The sequence below is a fragment of the Talpa occidentalis genome, unplaced genomic scaffold (genome assembly GCF_014898055.3).
Source record: "Talpa occidentalis isolate TD23 unplaced genomic scaffold, MPIMG_talOcc4v2.1 talOcc4.11, whole genome shotgun sequence".
NCBI classification, from domain to species: Eukaryota; Metazoa; Chordata; class Mammalia; order Eulipotyphla; family Talpidae; genus Talpa; species Talpa occidentalis.
The window spans coordinates 32,765,504-32,784,516 of NW_023601104.1; the positions used below are offsets into that span (position 1 = coordinate 32,765,504).

General features: G+C 45.6%; 1 long non-coding RNA gene and 1 other non-coding gene across 2 annotated transcripts; one reads left to right on the forward strand and one right to left on the reverse strand.

Annotated features, from left to right (window-relative positions):
* Positions 1–372: 372 nt before the first annotated feature.
* Positions 373–479, reverse strand: LOC119239703 (U6 spliceosomal RNA). Its single transcript, XR_005123969.1, has one exon. It is a non-coding gene; the product is annotated as a U6 spliceosomal RNA (small nuclear RNA).
* A 3,186-nt stretch (positions 480–3,665) lies between these two features.
* Positions 3,666–18,396, forward strand: LOC129144777 (uncharacterized). The gene is made up of 3 exons (XR_008549348.1): positions 3,666–3,933; positions 13,443–13,597; positions 17,472–18,396. It is a non-coding gene; the product is annotated as an uncharacterized LOC129144777 (long non-coding RNA).
* The last annotated feature ends 617 nt before the right edge of the window (positions 18,397–19,013 follow it).

Consider the following 19,013-nt stretch of genomic DNA (forward strand, 5'->3'; position numbering starts at 1 on the left):
GAGGAATATCCATGGGGCAGGGCTGTCAGGAATATTAAAATGAAACGTTGGTGAAGCCCCTGGCACTTGGTCCATACTCAGTAAAGAGTGGGCATTATTATTTTTTTAACTTCAGAGGCCGCACGAGGAGTTAGTCTTGCTGCAAATGAGTATTGGTAAGTACACTTTATTGTACTTGTTATATTTTGAACCCAGAAAGTATTAACTTTTCGGCAAGTTCATTTCCTGGTGTGTAAGGCACCATGGTTCTCAGGATAGTGCAGAGGGATGCGGAGTAAGGTGGAAAAGACTTGAGTGGATGACAGAGCGCCTGAGGTAGAAAAGATCTGTAGATAGACACCGTTGGCCTCAAAGTATAACAGCACGTGAAATAAAAATATGGAACGCTTCACGAATTTGCGTGTCATCCTTGCGCAGGGGCCATGCTAATCTTCTCTGTATCGTTCCAATTTTAGTATATGTGCTGCCGAAGCGAGCACGATCTCTTGTTCCTCTCGCAGGGTATATAAGGTACAGAATAGAAAAAATTTTACAGTTATGGTGATTACGGTGTGCGCTTTTTAAAATGCCAACTAGTCCTAAAACTACATTTTTCTGTATACATATAAGATGTGTTGTGATCAAGACTAAATTTAATATAATTGTTTCCCTAAACGGCTTACATTGTATATGCAAATGAAGGGACCATGGGAAATTGGCCTTCAGCCTGCCCGACAGACTGCGCCGTCTGTCTCTGTCGGTCACGTGGTGCGCGCTACTTGCGCGCTTCTTCCGCGCCGGGCCGGCCGGGCGGCGAGTGGTGGGGCCTGTGCTCCTCCGCTGACCCGAGATTGGGGGCGGCGCGGAAGCCCCCGATACTGCGCAGAGTAGAGCGAGCGCCGCTCCAGTGTATTTTGGGGACTAGGAGCTCTGGCGCCCCTGAGGCCCCCACAGGATCCCGGCCGCGCTGAAGCGGACTGGTTGGGGCCGGGCTCACGCCGGGCCCCGCGAGCCCTAAGAGGGCTGAGCCTTCGGCCCGGAGCCGGAAGGGCCGAGCCGGGCGCCACCGCAGCCCCGGGGGTTCCCAGGACGGGGCCTGCACTTGAAACCTAGAGCAACAGGGAGGGGCCCCAGCTTTTCACAGTGTGAAGGGGGGCGGAGGGGGTGCTGTTTGGGAGTGGTCGTCACACTTTGATCCATCACTGAGCCGGGCACTTAGCCTGATCCATGTTGTCCCCCCCACTTTGCAGGTCAGTGAACAGATGCTCTGGGAGGCTAAATCATGAAGGAGAAAATTATCCTGCCAGGGGTAAAAGAAGTTGAGATTTGGACACAAGTCCGCTTTCAAAAACTGTTTCAACTTCACCCTCAGACTAGATTTGGGACCTGAAGGCGCCCTCCCCTTTCTTGGTTAGTACTTCCAAGGGATTATTAGCCCATTTCCTCCCTCCCGCCATTCCTTCGCTAAATATGGGGCACCGAGGAAATCAGCGTTGGGGACAAGTGGTTTTAGGACTTGTTCCCTTGTTCACAGTTGGGTTGCTGTGGTCTTTGGGACCGGCTAGAAGGAAGAACATAGGGGACAGAAAGTGGCTGCGGAATGAAGGCCACGTCAATGGGTGAGCAGGAGGGCAGGGGTTATTTAGGTTGTCACTTCATGTTAAGGCAGCCCTGAGAGGCCAGGACAGAGAATCCAGGCAAAGGAGGACCTTGGAACCACCTGAGTCAATTTCACCCATCTGGGCGCGTCCCACAGGGGAGGCTCAGTGGAGGTAGTTGGTGTTCCAGGCTGTGCTCTGGCTCAGCACTGTGAGCAGAGGGACCCCTCAGTCAGGGAGCATCTGGGCTGGCCTTTGGGGACTTTGGCACTCCCCTCTTCCCCCACCTGTCTTCAGTGAAATGGAAATCAGGTGCAGGCTGCCCAACTTCCCATCTGACCTCTCTCTAAATAAGCAGTAAGCAAATGCAAACCTCAGAATGCTAATATGGCCTTGAATGAGGGAAAAGAGCTAATTTGGGCAATGATGTTTCCCTCAGATTTACAAAAGGGAATTGCAAATAACCAAAAAGCGTATTAGCATTGATGGGAGATGATGCTAATCTTCAATTAGCATCCATGTTTTTATTCATTTGTTTAGAAGGAGAGTCTTTTCGACACAGTTGATGCGCACACGTGTCACAGTGACAGGTACATCTCTCTGGTGCCTAGCTGCCTTATTGCGGAAACCAGCAGGAGTTGGACTTGGTTGTTCACCATTTCTGGTTAGATGAGCATGTGTTATTTTGAGCCAGAGGTGGGGTTTTTGTCTGTCTGTTGTTTTTTTTTTTTTTCTTTTCCTTATTGAGCAATTATATATAGAGAGAGCAGAGTTCTAGTTCCTGTCCCTTCCCTCACTATCTCTGTGCCCTTGATCAACTCCCTGGACCTCTGGGTCCTGCTTTATCTTGTGCAGTGAGGAAACTGCCCTGGAGGTGATCTTTTACATCTTTCTGTGCGGCAGCCTCTGCCGCTGAACGCCAGTGAACTTACTGGAAAGAGGGAGGCTTTCACTCAGACACATCAGAGTGAGTAAGACCCCCTTCCCCTGTGCGCTGGACTGGACAGTCAATGACGGGTAAGATCGGGGGCAGACTAAAGAAGGCACTGGCCAGCCTCATGTCTGTGACTCCTGACGACCTAAGACAGGCGCAGTCCCCGAGGGGCTTCATCATGATAAACTTTGGCGTTCAGATCAAACAAGGCACACATGCCTATAAGCCTAATTTAGGCAACAAGCCCGCAGTAATTAACCCCTCCTTTGATGGAAACAAGGCTGCTAAGAACGTCACCTGCAAACAAGCCTGATGGAATTACCTACAAAGCAGTTTTACCATTAATCAAATAGCCATTGTTTCAGAATAAGTAGCAACCTAGCAACCTGTCTATAATCATACTACTTTTTCACTTACTTTGCTTTTTCCTTATATGTGTACAATCAGTTTCAGGAAATGCATGATAAAGAAAATAGTGTGTGGCAATGGTAGTTTTATAATAATCATAATACTTCTCACATGAGACAACACCATAAAAATCAAAATGCTTACGTAGAGAATATATTGCTCGTGATGACTAAAAGTAGGAGGTGCCAGTAGGTAAATATTAATGCTTTCTGATCATTGTGGTTTTGGGATACGAATCAAGAAAAGCTGGCTTAAAGAATGCTGTTCAGTGTAGGCAAAAATGATTGTGTAGATTCAGTACCTGGAGATTGTTTACTGTGCCATGTCATGGAACAGCGATCACATGCACATGAATAATGAAGTAGATGTCTTATGCCTTACAAAGTATTTTATGCTGAGAAAGAATTAAATTGTATGAAATCATCTATTGTTGGAAATGGTATAAAAGTGTATGATGATTTTGAGCAAATTACATTCAGATCTTCACTCTTGAAGTGTGTCTGTCTGTCATTTGTGTGTCTGTCTGTCATTTATGCGCCGATTCCTTGAGCATCCTCACAGTTTCTCAAATCCTGAGACAGTCCTGCAAGTCTACCGCTGCGCTGGTCCGCGGCATTTCTGCTTTGCCATGCTGTGATTTTGGTAACCGAGTAACTGAACGACTTTTAAAATTTATTTTGAGACTAATTAACGGGATGTTAAAATTCAACACTACTTTTTTTTTTTGGTTTTCTGTTTTAGAAAAAATGGTAGAGCATGCTGGCCATCCCGGGGGGCATGGAAGACCCCGGGGAACAGACCACAGGGCCTCTTGTGGACCAGGGCCTGGGACCTGCTGGACCATAGGTACAGCACTTGCCCCTGAGCCCTGAAACTCTAAGTAAGCAGGAAAGGGGAAGCTGAGAGCTGGAGGAGAGGAAACACATGGCAAGACTCGGTGAGGAGAACACCAAAGGGGTCATCACTGCCGAGGACCTCAAACCCCCACAGGCTGCAAGGGGACAGACACAGAAGGTAAGAGGAGTGTTCGGGTGCAAGAGCGAGCTGGGCAGTCTCAGAGCCGGGGTGCGGGCCTGGCTCCTGTCTGCCCTCAGAGCAGTTGGCTTCTCTCACTCTGCAGACCTGATGTGGCCTGAGTCCTGGCAGTCTTTCCTGACAGTCTTCCCTGACTATCCTGGGCTGACCCCTGGGAGATGAGTACTGGCCCCTCTAATCCTGTCGGAGATGGTACTCTGAGTGGGAGAGAACAGAGCCAGCTTTAATTTGATTTTGAACAATGAAGAAATGGGCCGTTTCCTATTGAAAAAAATGTCAGTGAAGACAGGAGATCTTAGGATTGTGATCTCACTTAGGAGAGTGCTATTTATTTCCCCTACAGTCAGAGAGAATTGCATGTTTTCACCTGTCATTTCATTTGGAGTGAGAAGGGCTGGGATTCCCATCAATCCCACCAGAGGGAGGAAGAAGCAAGGATGTGGGGAGAAGCAGCCATTGCCTTCTCTGTACTGGGACCCCTGGGGAGGAATAGCATTAGTGCCTTCAGGGGATATCAGCCTGAATTGTAGGGCAGGGTTGTGCTGAGTTCATGGGCCTGACGCAGAAGCTCCAGAGGCCCCAGACACAGAGCTTGACTGAAAGGGGCCTGGGTGTCGGGATACCCAACCCCCATCCTTTCCCAGGCTGCTGGAATCCCTTTGAACAACTCATGCTCTGACTTACCCCTTGTTCTTTTAATCTCTCTCTCTCTCTTTTTTTAAAGATTTATTTATTTATGCATACAAGAGCGGGGTGAGGGGAGGGGGGGACAGGCTAGAGATTGGGGGGAGGGGTGTGTGTGAGAGGATTCACCAGAGACAGAGCGGGGAACAGAACAGGCGGAGTTACTGAAATACACTGCTGAGGGGAGCAGGGGCGAGACAGGAGAGGTCTGCTGCGCCATGGGGGTAGCTCCCTGGCCGGCCTGGGAGGTATTGCAGAGGCTGCAGATTGCTTCATAGTGTGGTGCTTAACCCCTTGCGCCACTGGGGAGGCCCTCTTTTAATATTTCTTAAAGCTTATCCTCCCACCAAAATCCCCTCACTGTAAGTGAGTTTTCCCAAAGTTTCCCAACTTGCCTCCCAGAAAAGGAGATTGGGAGGTAGTGGGACAGCCCAGAGCATGGCCTGAGGGAAGAAGGAGGGTCAGTGGAGACCAGTGGACCTCTCAGAGGGAGTTTCTCCTTCTAAGCTTCCTATGCTGGAGGCTTCTTATTCTTGAGTCCGTGCCCAAGATCACTTCTGATTCATCCAGATGCCAGACCTCCAGGAGTACCCTCTGATCCTGCCCCTTCCCCAGCCTGCCTTGGGACAGGGCAACATAGCCCAGGCCACACCTTTCATTAGCCCCCAGATCTCTTCTCTTGCCAGGAATTTCTTAAGTATCTGTCTCTTTCCTGACCTGGGGACAATGACTCTGCTACCTGCTTTGCAGGGATGTTTAGAGGTTAGCTGCAGCTTTGCATGCGAAAGGCCTAGCACGGAAGAGCTGGGGGTTGAGAATAGGAGCTGGTTCCTCGGAAGTCTGTGGAAGGATTAAAAATACTCAACATGTGACCATTGCCTTACTCTTCTCTTTCTTTAATTTTGCAACTGTCTGGATGAAACAAACTTTTTAATAAAATGAAAACAGTTCTGGCTCCTTTTAAAAAAAAGATTGTTTTTCTCAGCTACTATCATAGTAGTAGCTTCCCTCCCTCCCTTTCTTCTCCTTTTTTACCCTTTCTACCCTCGCTCCCTCTACTTACTTCTCCCCCTCCTCCTCTCTCTCCTCTCTTTTTGCTACTTTCCTTAGCTGCTATGGGGACTGTTTTCACCTAGAGGTCCTTAATCCTTTGGGTTTGAGTTACCAGAGGCTCTGGTGAAAATGCAGTTCTATTTCTTGGAAGGATCACCACATAAACCAACCCCTGCTCACTCAGCTTAGTATGAATCCTTGCCCATCACAGAGTCTTCTAATGTTCTACTTCATTTTGCTGTCCCAGCACTACGCACAAGGGAGAGTACTTCTATTTCACTAATGGGGGAAGTGTAGGTAGGCCTAGAGAGGTGAAGTGACACAGGCCGTCAGTGACAGCACCTGAATTTGCTTTTGGGTTTTCTCTGACTCCAAGGGCTAACTTCACACTTAGGTAGAATATGGGCGTGTGATTAGAGGGGTTCTGAAATGTTTGCTCCAAAATATGTCTTCCTGTTGCCTGAAATTCTGCCATTGACGCAGAATTTTGAGCAGCTGCTATTGCAAGCTGTTATTGATATAGTTCAAGACTCTTCTCTAGCAACCCTCAGGTGGGCTTCAAGCATGAGGAACCTAGATTTAGGGTATGGAGGGCCCATACCCTGAAGAGGTGCAAAAAGAGGGTGCAAAAAGAATTGCTGAATCCAGGTACAGTTAAGTCCTCACTTAACGTAGTTGATAAGTTCTTGTGACTTTAAGCAAAGCTTAAACTGTGACTTTAAGCAAATCTAGGTATAACAAAACCAATTTTGACACTAGGATAGTTGATATATAAGCAAGAGTTAAGTTCTAGAGCATATTTCTGGTCATAATATTACCAAACATCTAAAGAAAGACCCCAGACACTTCTAATTAATTCAGCAGTTACTTGTATTCATTCATTCATTCATTTTGCCAACCTGCTGATTCTAGTTCAGAGCCGCAGGTGGTCAGAGCCTATTTTGACAGCCCAGGGCACCAGGCAGGAAATGCCCCCCCTGGACAGGACACCCTTCCATCTGAGGGCACAGGCACACACATCCACAGTCCAATTAAGACAATTGTGACGTGCCAGTGAACTTCAGTGCACAATGTGGGAGGAAACCAGAGTACTCAGAGAAAACCCACGGAGACTTGGGGAGACCTGCCAATGCCACACAGACAGTGGTCCCAGCTAGAATATTTTTTTCCTCTCATTGACAGTGATGTTAAATGACAGGGAGTTATATGAGGACTTGCTGTACAAACCCTGCCAGCGTCTCTGTGGTTCTGCCAGTTTCTCTATAAGGGGCTGCAGCGTGGGAGGAAAACACCTCCTCCAAATCCTGGCTGCCCAGAGCCCAGACTTCCCTTACCCCAGTTTATACTCTTAGCAGCTGTGGTCCAGCGACTTTGAGCCAAGAAGGCCATATTTATGTCCTAGCAATGAGCCTCATTTTCTTCATCTCTAAAATGGAAGCAATGATTTCCCTGCTTGGTCGGCAGTATCATGAAGCCCAGTGAGAAATCCCACTGTAAAGTACTGTACAATAAAAGGTAGGGATATTGTCTCTTCAGATACCCAGTTGAGCTGCTGGCAGTTAAACGCTTCTCTCACCTGGTGAGCGAAGCTTTTGTGCATCAGGAACAGACCTACCAAACATGAGCACCAAGATGAACCATCACATTGTATTAATATTTTCACACCACTTAACTCTCATTAAAATGTACTTTGCTGAATTTAATATGTGATTTCAAATGCCACAACATATTAAGTGCTTAATATACTAGAAATTATGAAACTATTATAGTCGATGCCATATGAAATAATTAGACTGAATTAAACTTTAGCAACCAACTGAAGGAGAGACTTCAACTTCCAATGTCTTAAAGTAGCTTAAACCACCACTGTAATCCCCAAAATAAATGTCCAGAAATTAGGATCTTTAAATAAAAACTGGAACTTAATCTGTACTTACATCCAGCTCTTCTGGGCCTTGGTGATACAGGATGATGTTGTCTTGGGGAGGTGAGGGGTCCTGGGACCCATCCAAGGGAGGGTGGCAGGGTTAGGGCTTTAGTAGTTCCTCCCCTGGGACCTGGCTGGGGATGACTGACTTGTGTAAGGAGCAAGCCTTAACCTGCTGACAGGTTAAAATAAAAACAAACCCACCTTGTTTAATGTTTATCAAATGCTTCCTTTACAGCAGATATTTTATATGCATTGTCTCATTTAATCCTCCAGTACATCCAAGCTATAAACCACCATTTTTCGATGAAGACACTGAGGCTCAGAAAGATTAAGGGGACCGTCTCAGGTCATCCAACCACAATCTGGTGTTCACCCTCCCTCGCCACCTCTCTAAGCCCTACAGCCCCCTCCTCAGTGTATGCGTGTGAGGTACATGTGCACGGGTACACCACTTCCTACCTCAGTAATGATTCAGTCACCAAACACACTAATCTCTCTGACAGTGATTTATGACCTCTATGTTTATCACATTCCAGTCAGAGGATAGAGACTGTGATGTGTGTGTCTCGCTTTGAATAGGATGCAGCCTGGCTGACCTAAACAGGGAGTTGTTCTCCGTGAGTATTTGCTGCTAATTCAAATTCAAAAAGAATAAATTCATTACCTCCTGAGTATCCTAACTATAAAGAGTAAGAAATACGTTCTATCATAGAGAATACTAATTTCTAGCGATCTAAGATGCCATGTCTCAGTTACTCATATCAACAGAAAAATATGGATCCACTGGGCTGTTTGAAAAATACACATTTGAATGTGGGGATGTAAATATGTTATTATTTATGTTTTTTTTTTAAGAGGCATGTATTTTAGTTTATTTATTTATTTCTTTGTACAAGCACTGGGTACAGTCAGAAGCGCGGGAGGGTGAGAGAATTCACCAGAGCCAGAGCGGGGAGCACAGCAGGCGGAAGGACCGAAGTACACTGCTGAGGGGAGCAGCGGGCGGCAGGAGAGGTCTGCGCGCCATGTGGTGGAACCCTCCTCCGGTGGCCGGGGAGCAGCCGAGGATCGAACCGGCGCCACAGAGGCCACGGGCAGCTTCGCAACCCAGTGCTCACCCGCTGCGCCACCGGGGAGGCCCTATTATTTATGTTTTTAAAAAGATTTATTTATTTATGCATACAAGACCTGGGGTACAAGCCAGAGGATTGGGGGGTGGGGGGGTGAGAGGATTCACCAGAGACATGTGGGGAACAGAACAGGCAGATTGACTGAAATACACTGCTGAGGGGAGCAGTGGGCAAAACAGGAGAGGTCTGCTGAGCCATATGGGTAGCTCCCTGGCTGGCCAGAGGCTGTGGATAGCTTCATAGTGCTGTGCTTAACCCCTTGCGCCACCAGGGAGGCCCCAAATATGTTATTATTTATATTATGGTAAACAGTTTATCATTAAATATATTGTCAGCAAAAGTGATTTTAATGGAGGCAAGAAAACTTAGCTCAAGCATTTACATGGTTATGTTTAACTGATAACATGTATTTTCCGTATCAGAATTAGGTTCTGTATCATATAGTAAAAAAAAACCAAATAACAGTGGTTTTAATATGACAGTTAATTTTTCTTGCATGAAACAAGTGATCTATCAAGGTCTGATGGCTTCACTGTGTCACAGATTCAGGTTCTTTTGTCCTTAGGGCAATAACTCATGGTTCAAGATGGCTGCTGGAGCTCCAGGCTCCAGTCATCAGAAGAGAGAAAGGCAGGAAAGGCAAAGGACAAACATTATTTCCCTGAATAAAATCTGTAAGAAAGAAGAGAATGGTAGTAAGAAGGCAGTTGTGGTCCTTGACATATTGCCTGGCACTCAGGTAGCAGCCAGTAAATGGCAACTGTAGTTGCTCTTCTTTCTTTCTGTAGATCTCAAGAAGTCATATTTACTCATAACATCCAGGGCTCCAGCCGCCATGCTGGACATTTACATATTATCTTTTCCACTTTTCATCACTTTTCATCAGCACGGTGGCACAGCAGGTGAGTGGAGATGAGGTCATCTGGGGTGGGTGGAGGTAGGAAGTTGGAGGGGGAACACTGGAATGTTTGCCTAAGAAGCCCGGGAGGGATAATGAGAAGGAAGGGATTAAACTCCAACCCTTGCTTTCTGAGAGTTACATTATTAAAAATTTGCAGGGTAGATCGGATGATGCTGACCAACGTCTAGTGGTAGGAAAATGTTAACTATGACCCTAGAATAAAATTGCCATGAGTGTAGAAAGTAAACAGATAACTTAAAATTGGGGAAAGAATCGAACAGGTACTTTACAAAATGGGAGTTTCAGATAGCCAATGTGAAATCATACTCAACCCATTAGTTCTCAGGGAACTACAAAATAAACTATTTCCTGATTAACATTGAGAAGTCTGATAACACCAAGTGCTGGTGAGGAAGTAGAGTGATGGAAATAGGAGAATAGATGGACAGAGTGAGGAGAAATTGGTGCTACCACCTTGGAAAATTGTTTGCATATCTTCTAAAATTGAAGATGAGCTTACTCAGACTCAGTTGTTCATTTCTAGTTATAGACTTTAGAGAAACTCATATACACATGCACCAAAATACAAGTAAAAGAATGTTCAAAGCATCATTATTTGTAATTGCCCCAAATTGGAAATAACTCAAGTCCCCATCAAGAGGAGAGTGGGTAAATCATTGTGTTTGTTTGTTTTTTTTTTAAAAGATTTATTTATTTATACATACAAGAATTGGGGATGAGAGGATTCACCAGAGACAGAGTGGGGAACAGAACAGGCAGATTGACTGAAATACACTTCTGAGGGGAGCAGTGGGCAAGTCAGGAGAGGTCTGCTGCTCCATGTGGGTAGCTCCCTGGCCAGGGATCGAACTTGTGCTGCAGTGGCTGCAGCTAGCTTCATAGGTTGCATCTTAACCCCTTGTGCTGCCAGGGAGGCCCATCATTGTGTTTATTCATGCAATAGAATACTATGCAGCGAAACAAAAAAAAGAATACCATGCAGCACTGAAAATTACATGCTCATGAAAATGAATGAACTGTAGCTGCATATAGTGGATGGGCTGAATTGTATCTTCCCATTCATATGTTAATCTCCTAACTCCCTGTACTTCAGGGTTATCATATTTGGAGATAGGGTGTTTATGTAGATTATATTAAAATAGAGATGAATGTGTGCTAATCCAATATGACTGATATCATGAAAGAAGGGGAAAATTTGGACATAGAAATTTCCCTACAGAGGGAAGTCATGTGAGGACACAGGGAGAAGATGGCCATCTACAAGCCAAGGAGAGACCTGGAAAAGATCCTTCATGAAGGATCCAACCCTCCTGACACCTTAACTTCAAACTTCTGCAGATCTGTCAGAAAACAAATTTCTGTTGTTTAAGCCAGTCTGTGGTGTTTTATTGCAGCAGCCCTAACAAAGTAATTCACTCAGCAGCAAGAACAAATCTTGTCAGCATGATGCTGGGTAAAAGAAGTCAGACACGACATATATATGTGGAGTAGTACCATTTATATAAAGTTCAAAATTAGGCAAACTTATATTAAACAGGGCCACATGAATACATTATAATCTAAAATGATAAGAAAAGCAAGGAACGGGTTGCCAAAATGACAAGAAATGGGAAGGAACGCAAGAAGGCATCTGGAGTGTCTGCAATATTCTACTTTGTCACTTGGGCACTGGTTATGCAGGGTTCTCCCTATAAAATATTCATTAACCTCAACCTGTGTGTTAGGTACTGTTCAGTGTTTATTTATAATAAAATATTGTAAAACTAGAAAAAGCAGTGGAGTGAGAGAGAAGAAAGGGGGAGGAGGCAAAAGATGGGGGAGTAGAAATAAAATTAGGAACCAATGAACCGACCCTGTACTGAGATGATTGGTCTAACGGTCTGTGAGACCACAGTTGTCTGTAATGGAGAATTCAAGGGTCAGGTGCTGACTCTGAGTACAGCCCTGAATCTGAGGGGAAACGTCTCCCCGAGAGGTCTCAGCAACTAGGCATCTAGGGAAAGCTACTACCCTTCTCTGAGGTTTGTTTCTTCCTCTTTAGACTGGGAATGCCTCACTAAATGTTGTATGGCTTGTCCTTTTGCTAATTCAGGTCTCTGCTCAGATGTCACCTTCTCCAGGACTTCTCAGAATACTTCTTGTATATTTCATACTTTCTTTTCCTTTTTATTTTACTTCATACTACTTAATATTGGTAATTAGTATTTATCACTAAAATCATGTCAATTATTTATTTGTGCACAAGGAGCAGGGTTTTTGTTTTGTTTACTACTCTATGTGCTTAGAACAGTATTTGGCACATAATAGATGCTCCATATTTGCAAAATTACAGAGATTAGAATGCTCTGTAATACCTGGAGCCTAGAAGGCGATAAATGTTAGTGTTCCCTCTTCCCTCTCCTTCTAGCAGTTCCATTTCCTGGGACAGAACTCAACCAGCCCTCCCATGTCTTTCAGGCTCCCTCCTTCTACCTGGGATTGAGAGAATGCTACCAACTCACTCCTTTGATCATTAGTAAATGTCATCTTTGGCAATGTCAGAAGCCTGAAGGCCTCAGAGCTGCAGTCTCCTGCATGATCATGAGTCTGCACCACTGCTTTCCCTGGCAGTCAACGTGACCCTCTCATTGCCCCTTCCCGGATCCCTGCCCTGGGTCCCAGCTTCCCTGCTGTGGAGGAGGTGGCTTTCGCCTCTGAGTGGCTCAGCCAGTACTTTGGGCTCCTGTTCTTCCCTTTAAGGTTCACTGAGGGATCCCAGCAAGACCCTGCACAGTGGCCATAAAGCCTTCTCTCATTCTTCTGTCAGCATTAATTGTTCCTGCCTCCCTGTTCTAGCCACCTTGTAACTATATTTAGCACTTCTTCTGTCTTGTATATTAGAGTTAGTTGTGGACTTTGTTCCTGCCTCCCTTGCTCCCTCCCCTGACCACCAGTGCCTCCCCAGGGTGAGTGGCCAGATTTTATTCATTATAGTGTTACTGGCTTGGAGCACAGCACCTGATGTTAATAGACACATTTTTAGAAAAGCTTCTGCTATTAAAAATGACAGTCAGATTTTAGAATTAGGATGGCATTATAAAAACCCTCCTTGATATATCATCTCCCAACTTCCCAGTTTAAAAGCTAATTAAAAGCTAATGACAGAAAAAACCACAAAAACTCAGAACTGCTTAGAAAAAGTGGCAAGTTGTTGGCAGGAGTCTGGGAGGAATTTTCCCTAATGATGTGTCATTGAGGCTGGGCAAAGTCATATGCTTAGTGGGCATGGGCCATGCATGCCTTGCCCTCTAAACTGGCCCAGAAACTGCAGGCAGGAGGCACATAGGGGTAAGATTTAACCTTCACTCACTGTTTCAGGTTGCTCAAGCCAGGAAACTAGCAGCACCCAGAGATAGTGACTTATGCCGGCCCTTGTCTCCTCCGTGTTCACTTGGAGACTAGCACTTGCACCCCTGAGGCAGGGAGCCCAGTAGAACTGGCGAGGTGGTTGTCTGCAAGGGTTGTTGGCCTACTATGCGGAACTGCAGTGGAGAGTAGCTATATCTTGTATACACTTATATGGGTATGTTGTAGTAAGTAAATTGTGTTTCCCCTGCTGGAGGGTCTTTGGCTTTTAGAAGGGGAGTAGAAAGCATTCCTATTTACTCTGGCAGGTTTGGGCTTATTTTCATGGCTTGGCCTATGCTTTCTCTATTTTGTTTGTTTTGCTTTTTGCCTTGTCTGATAATGACAACGACTTGTTGGTTTGTATCTTCTGTGGTTTGGAAAGTGTACAGCTGACACATTCAAGATTGCAAGAAACTTTCTTGAACCATGTTTCTCCAACTATCAGATTCAAGAGATAAATCTACAATCTTTGCCTCCCTTAACTGCAAGATGAATTTTCCAGTTTCCTGCCTCCATGCCTCTCCATGAAAGGCTCAGGTTAGCATAACTCTTTTTAAAACTCATGCATCTACTTTTTTCAAAAATTGGTTTTGAATTTCACATTCAAATTTTAATAATGTTGATAATAATATTTATATTGAGATCTCTGTGTGTAAGTGGTTTCCAGACATATGGCATGTTCCAATTACTATGGCTACACAAATTACCCCAGAAATGAATGGCTTAAAATAATCATTTATTATCTTTTGCAATTTCTGTGCATTAGATAGGGCATAGCAGAAATAACTTGCCTTGAGTGGAGGCCTGAATGCTTGTTCACCTATGGCTGGTGCTGGCTCTTACCTAGCTGGGGTCCTGACAGGGACTCGTTAATCAGAATTCCACACATGACCCCCTATAGCCTGGCCTTCTTCACAGTATGGGGCTGAGTTGCAGGTGGACACCATATTGTCCTTTTTTTTTTTTTTAATTTATGTGTACAAGAGCTGGGGTACAGACCAGAGGTACGGGGGTAGGGGACAGGGGGTGGTGGAAAGAGGATTCACCAGAGACAGAGTGGAAGCAGAACAGGCAGATTGACTAAAATGCACTGCTGAGGGGAGCAGTAGGCAAGACAGGAGAGGTCTGCTGCGCCATGTGGGTAGCTCCCTGGCCGGGAATGGAACACGTGCTGCAGTGGGTGCTGATAGCTTCATAGTGTTGATGCTTAACCCCTTGTACCAACAGGGAGGCCCCACCATATTGTCTTTTATAACTTAGACTCAGAAATCACAGTTACTCCTATTGGTTCACCCGGATTCAGTGGAAGTGTGTCAGCATCACTTGATAAGATGAACTGTGGGATGCTCACACATATGCACATAAGTACATGTACAGCCACATAGAGAGGTTGGTGCAGTCATCCTTGGAAAATATAATCCACCACACTACATGTCCTTACATTCTTGATTTCGGTTTATGTTTCAGGCAGTTGGAGTGTGTATTTGAGTAATTCTTCCAGAAAGATTGATGGGTGACTATCTAAAACTAGCCATAAAGTCTTAATGTATAAATTGTAAAATTGCACATCTTATTTTAAAAACTAAAGGTAATAAAGTTTCACTGTAAATAATTTGAATGTTGCAAAAAGAAAAAACAAATACAAAACACAAGGGTAATAACAATCCTTCATGGCTCTACCTTCCAGAGACAAATATTGTTAACAGTTCACTAAATACTCCTGTAGATTCTTCTATCTACATTTTAGCATCTATTATTATTATTACTATACAGTGGGATCCTACTTGTTTGCTGGAATGGGTTCCCTTTCCTCCCCACTTTTGTATGTGATCTTTATTTGCTCCTGCATTCATGAGCAGCTTGGCCAGCTGGATGGGGTGTTTTCATATCTGAGATTGTGCAATGCCTTCATCCTGAGTAGTAAACCAACTGTGTAGGGTATTCTTGGGTTACAGTCTTTCACAATGCAATCCATGAGTCCAGTGAGCAGCAGAAATGTCTGGAGACTTGCAAAAATTCAGTCTAGTAGGCAATTGACTTCCCTCTCCCATGGTGAGAGAAACCAGTTTTGTCCCTATTTGCATATGCATTTCAATATTTCTGGTCTATAACTGTGTCTGCTCTTTGCATTTTCCCTGAACTGGTTGTCAGTTTCCTGGGTCCCTCATTAATAATGAGTTAAAATAAGATCTTTAACATGTGTGCATTTTATAATCTGTATAAGATATCAACCCCTTTATCAGGCAGGTTTTCTTTTTTTTTTTTTTTTTTTTATAGAGGCATGTTTTTATTTATTTATTTATTATATTTGTTTGTTTTGTTTATACATGCACTGGGTACAGTCAGAAGCGCGGGAGGGTGAGAGAATTCACCAGAGCCAGAGTGGGGTGCAGAGCAGGCAGAAGGGCTGAAGTACACTGCTGAGGGGAGCAGCGGGTGGCAGGAGAGGTCTGCGCACCATGTGGGATCCTCCTCCGGTGGCCGGGGAGCAGCCGGGGATCGAACCGGCGCCGCAGAGGCCGCGGGCAGCTTCGCAACCCAGCGCTCAACCGCTGCGCCACCGGGGAGGCCCTCAGGCAGGTTTTCTAGTCCTTTGAGACTCATATGGGCTGTCACCTCTTCCTGAAATACCTCCTAACTTTCTTCCTCCCCCTACCTGTGCCCAGTGATAAGATATCTATATATCTGTATCTGTCTATTTTATATCTGTGTACTATAATTTTAATTTTGTGGGAAAATTATCCTTTAAGAGTCCTTTCCCAAAAAGTTAAGAAAAGGTGCGTTCGAGACTCCCCATAGCAATGCAGCAGGCATGTTGTCATGCTACTTATGGACAATGGAATTTAAATATGCATATGCGGTATGATTAGGACTATAATATTTGTAACAGAGAAAGTGAAACAGATACACCAAAGTGTGTTGGCAGTGATAATAGTAATAAAATAATGAGTACATATAAATGTCCCAGGGATTGTGCTAAGCAGTATCTAATTTAACCTTTACATTTGCCCTTTGAAGTAGATACTATCAGTATTCCCATTTCACAGATGGGAAACTGAAGGAGTTAGGCAATTTAGGAGGCTAGCTAATCTGTCCAGCTTGTGTGTGGTGAAGCAGAACTGAAACATGGTCTCTTAAATTCCTTGCTTGCCTGCATGATGTGAGAAACATCGGAAAGAAGACCTGGGATCTGCTTCTGAAAAGGCATCCCCACTGTTGAATCCAGGCCATCAGAATTAGTTCATCCCTGATATGTTTACTGAGCCTCTTCTGTGGCCCAGAGGGACAAAACCTGATCAAGCCTTCAAGTCATTTACGAGCTAGGACAGTCAGGCAAGGGGGGAAGCAAGCCAGAGAGGGCTGCCATGGAGCGCACAGGACAGCACTGGCTGGGAGACGAGGAGCACTAGGAGGTAACAGCTATCTTCAGTCTATAAGAACCAGAAGAGCCTGGCAAAGTGGTTGAGAATGGCATTCAGGACAGGACTGTTTCTGCAGAGGGTAACAAACACCAAAGGACCAGAGTAAGGACTCAATCCTAACACTGCTGCCACCTATTACCCTCCCCCCGTTACCAGAAAACCATTTTGGTTAGTGGGAAGGGGAGCATGGTTGATTTTCAGGGGTGAGAACCTGGACATGCCAATCAGAGCCCAGTTTTCTTTAGGATGTTTGGACATGGGTCAAATGGCCCCTCCCCAAGGCCTGAGCATGTGAGAAGCAGCTAGAGCAGGTCATGGTGGTGGTTTGCAGAGGGAACTGGGAGAGTGAGGAGACCGGGCCATGGAGGTCTGAGCATCAGCCCACACCTTCCTGAGGTCCAAGTGTCTGACCCACATGGGGTGCCATGCTACATACCAGGTGGTATGTACATTGTCCAAATTGGCTTTCTGTCACCTGTAACGGAGATCCCTCTCTGATACAGTCCCTGGGATGGTCAGACCCAGGAGAGGGTCATTTAACCTGACTCAAAGAGGCTGTCTTACAAATCAGAAAGCCAACAGATTCATTTATGGGGAGACATTTGACTGCTCATTGGATCAGCTTTTCAAGACATTATTGCTAGTATCTCCTCTCCCTGGAGAAAAGTCACCTGGATGATAAATGGATTCCTGGAACCTGCTTGGTGAGCAGTTTCCAGTGCCAGTGGTGATTTTACAGCCAGTGCCATCAATCTAGGATCGCCTAAGGTTGGCAAAGTTTTTCTGTTAAGGGTAAGATAATAACTGTTGGAGGCTTTTCTGTCTCTGTGGCAATTATTCACTTCTGCTAATGTGTGCAAAACAGCCAAAGACAATGCATAAATGAATGAGCATAGCCATGTTCTAATAAAACTTTATGAACACTGGAATTTGAATTGTGTATCATTTCTGTTTGTCACATATATTAATCTTCTTTTGCTTGTTTTCAGCCACGTAAGAATATAAAAGCCATTCTTGGCATGAACCCTCAGACCGAGGAGGATGTCAAAGAGGCTGGTTAACTGATTCTCCCTTCAAGATACTGCAGGTCCACAACACAGGCTTGTCACTGGATCTCTCTTCTCTCTGGACATTCAGACCACCCTCTTTAGTCAACAGCCTCCTGCAGATGAAGCTTAGCTGCTCCTGACACTTCTCAGGGCAGCTGTCCTGCCCAGCTCATCCACCCTACTTGGTACAACCAAGGGGCCAGCGTGGGCTGCCCGCCAGAGGTCAGGTAGGCATATGCTGGCTGCAGTCTGACTCGTGGCTTGTGGCCGGACTTGAAAAAGACAGATTATCTTTAAAGAGGTGTCTTTAAAAAGCCAGAAGAAAGCTGCATTTAATAGTTGGCTCTGTGGCTCCAGATTGAGTTGAGTGGAGCAGGGGGAGTTGAGTTCCTGGTGCCAGATGAAGTTATGGGGGAGTAGAGGTTGTGGATAATTAAGAAAGGCGGATGGGAAGAGATAACAGAATGAGTGATCTGGTGTCAGGGACAGACAGATTGGCTGACAGACAGGGGGACATTGTAGCTGAATCCTAGAACTGAGGTTTCTGCCTCTTTCTAAGGCTTGACTATAGGGGTCACACCCCTTTCCTGGGATAATCTGGTGACCCCAACCTTTGTCTGATACACTCTAGCAAACCACAAACTGTGACTGGAGCAGATTATTTTTGTATATTTCAAGAAGGCCTGTGTTTATCCTTTCTTAAGACACATTGATAAATTCCTTTTACCCGCCTCTCTAAAATATCAGACCCTCTTCCTTTTCTTTGAGATGTTCCTCACTAATAAACATGCTCTCTATTGCAGTCACCCGCACCAAATCTCCTTCATTGTCAGGTGCCTCTTACTTTCACAATGACCAAAGGTAATCCGAGTCCCAGGCGCCAATCCTGGCCCACTGGCAGCTGAGTTCCCATTCCGGCAGGCTTCAGGTCTCTGGTAGGAAGCTCTCGAAACTTCCCTTGCTTGCAGGACGTGTGGCCACTTGGCCCCTTAGCCTCTGCGCAGGGAGGCGGAGCCGATCAAGCCGCTGCAACTTCTTCACGCGGCCACCAGAGGGCGGCGGATCCGCGGAGGAAGGCCGTCGCCTCGGCCCCGGCTCGCTCCGGTAGAGCCTTTAAAAGGCGCTTTGGAATTGAAACGCTGCCTTCCAGCGCTTTCTCCAGCTTTCTTTCGTGCTTTTCCCAGCTTTCTTTCGTGCTTTCCCCTGCTCCCTCCGCTATAATCCAGGCTCTTCCTTTACGCTTCCGCACCGGAGAGTCCTAGCTTGTCTCAAGACCGTAGAGTGAGCTGGAGGGGTGCTCAAAAGCCAGCCTCGGGCTTCTGGACCTCCAGCACTTGTCTGATGACAAGGTCCCGTCCCGCTAGTCCTCTTTACTTCAGCTAGTCCTCTTCCTCTTTACTACCGAAGAATTCCTAGAGGCAGGGGGTGTGAGGGAAGGGGCTGAGGGGAAGATGGGGGATAGGCAGAAGGGAGGGCTTGGAA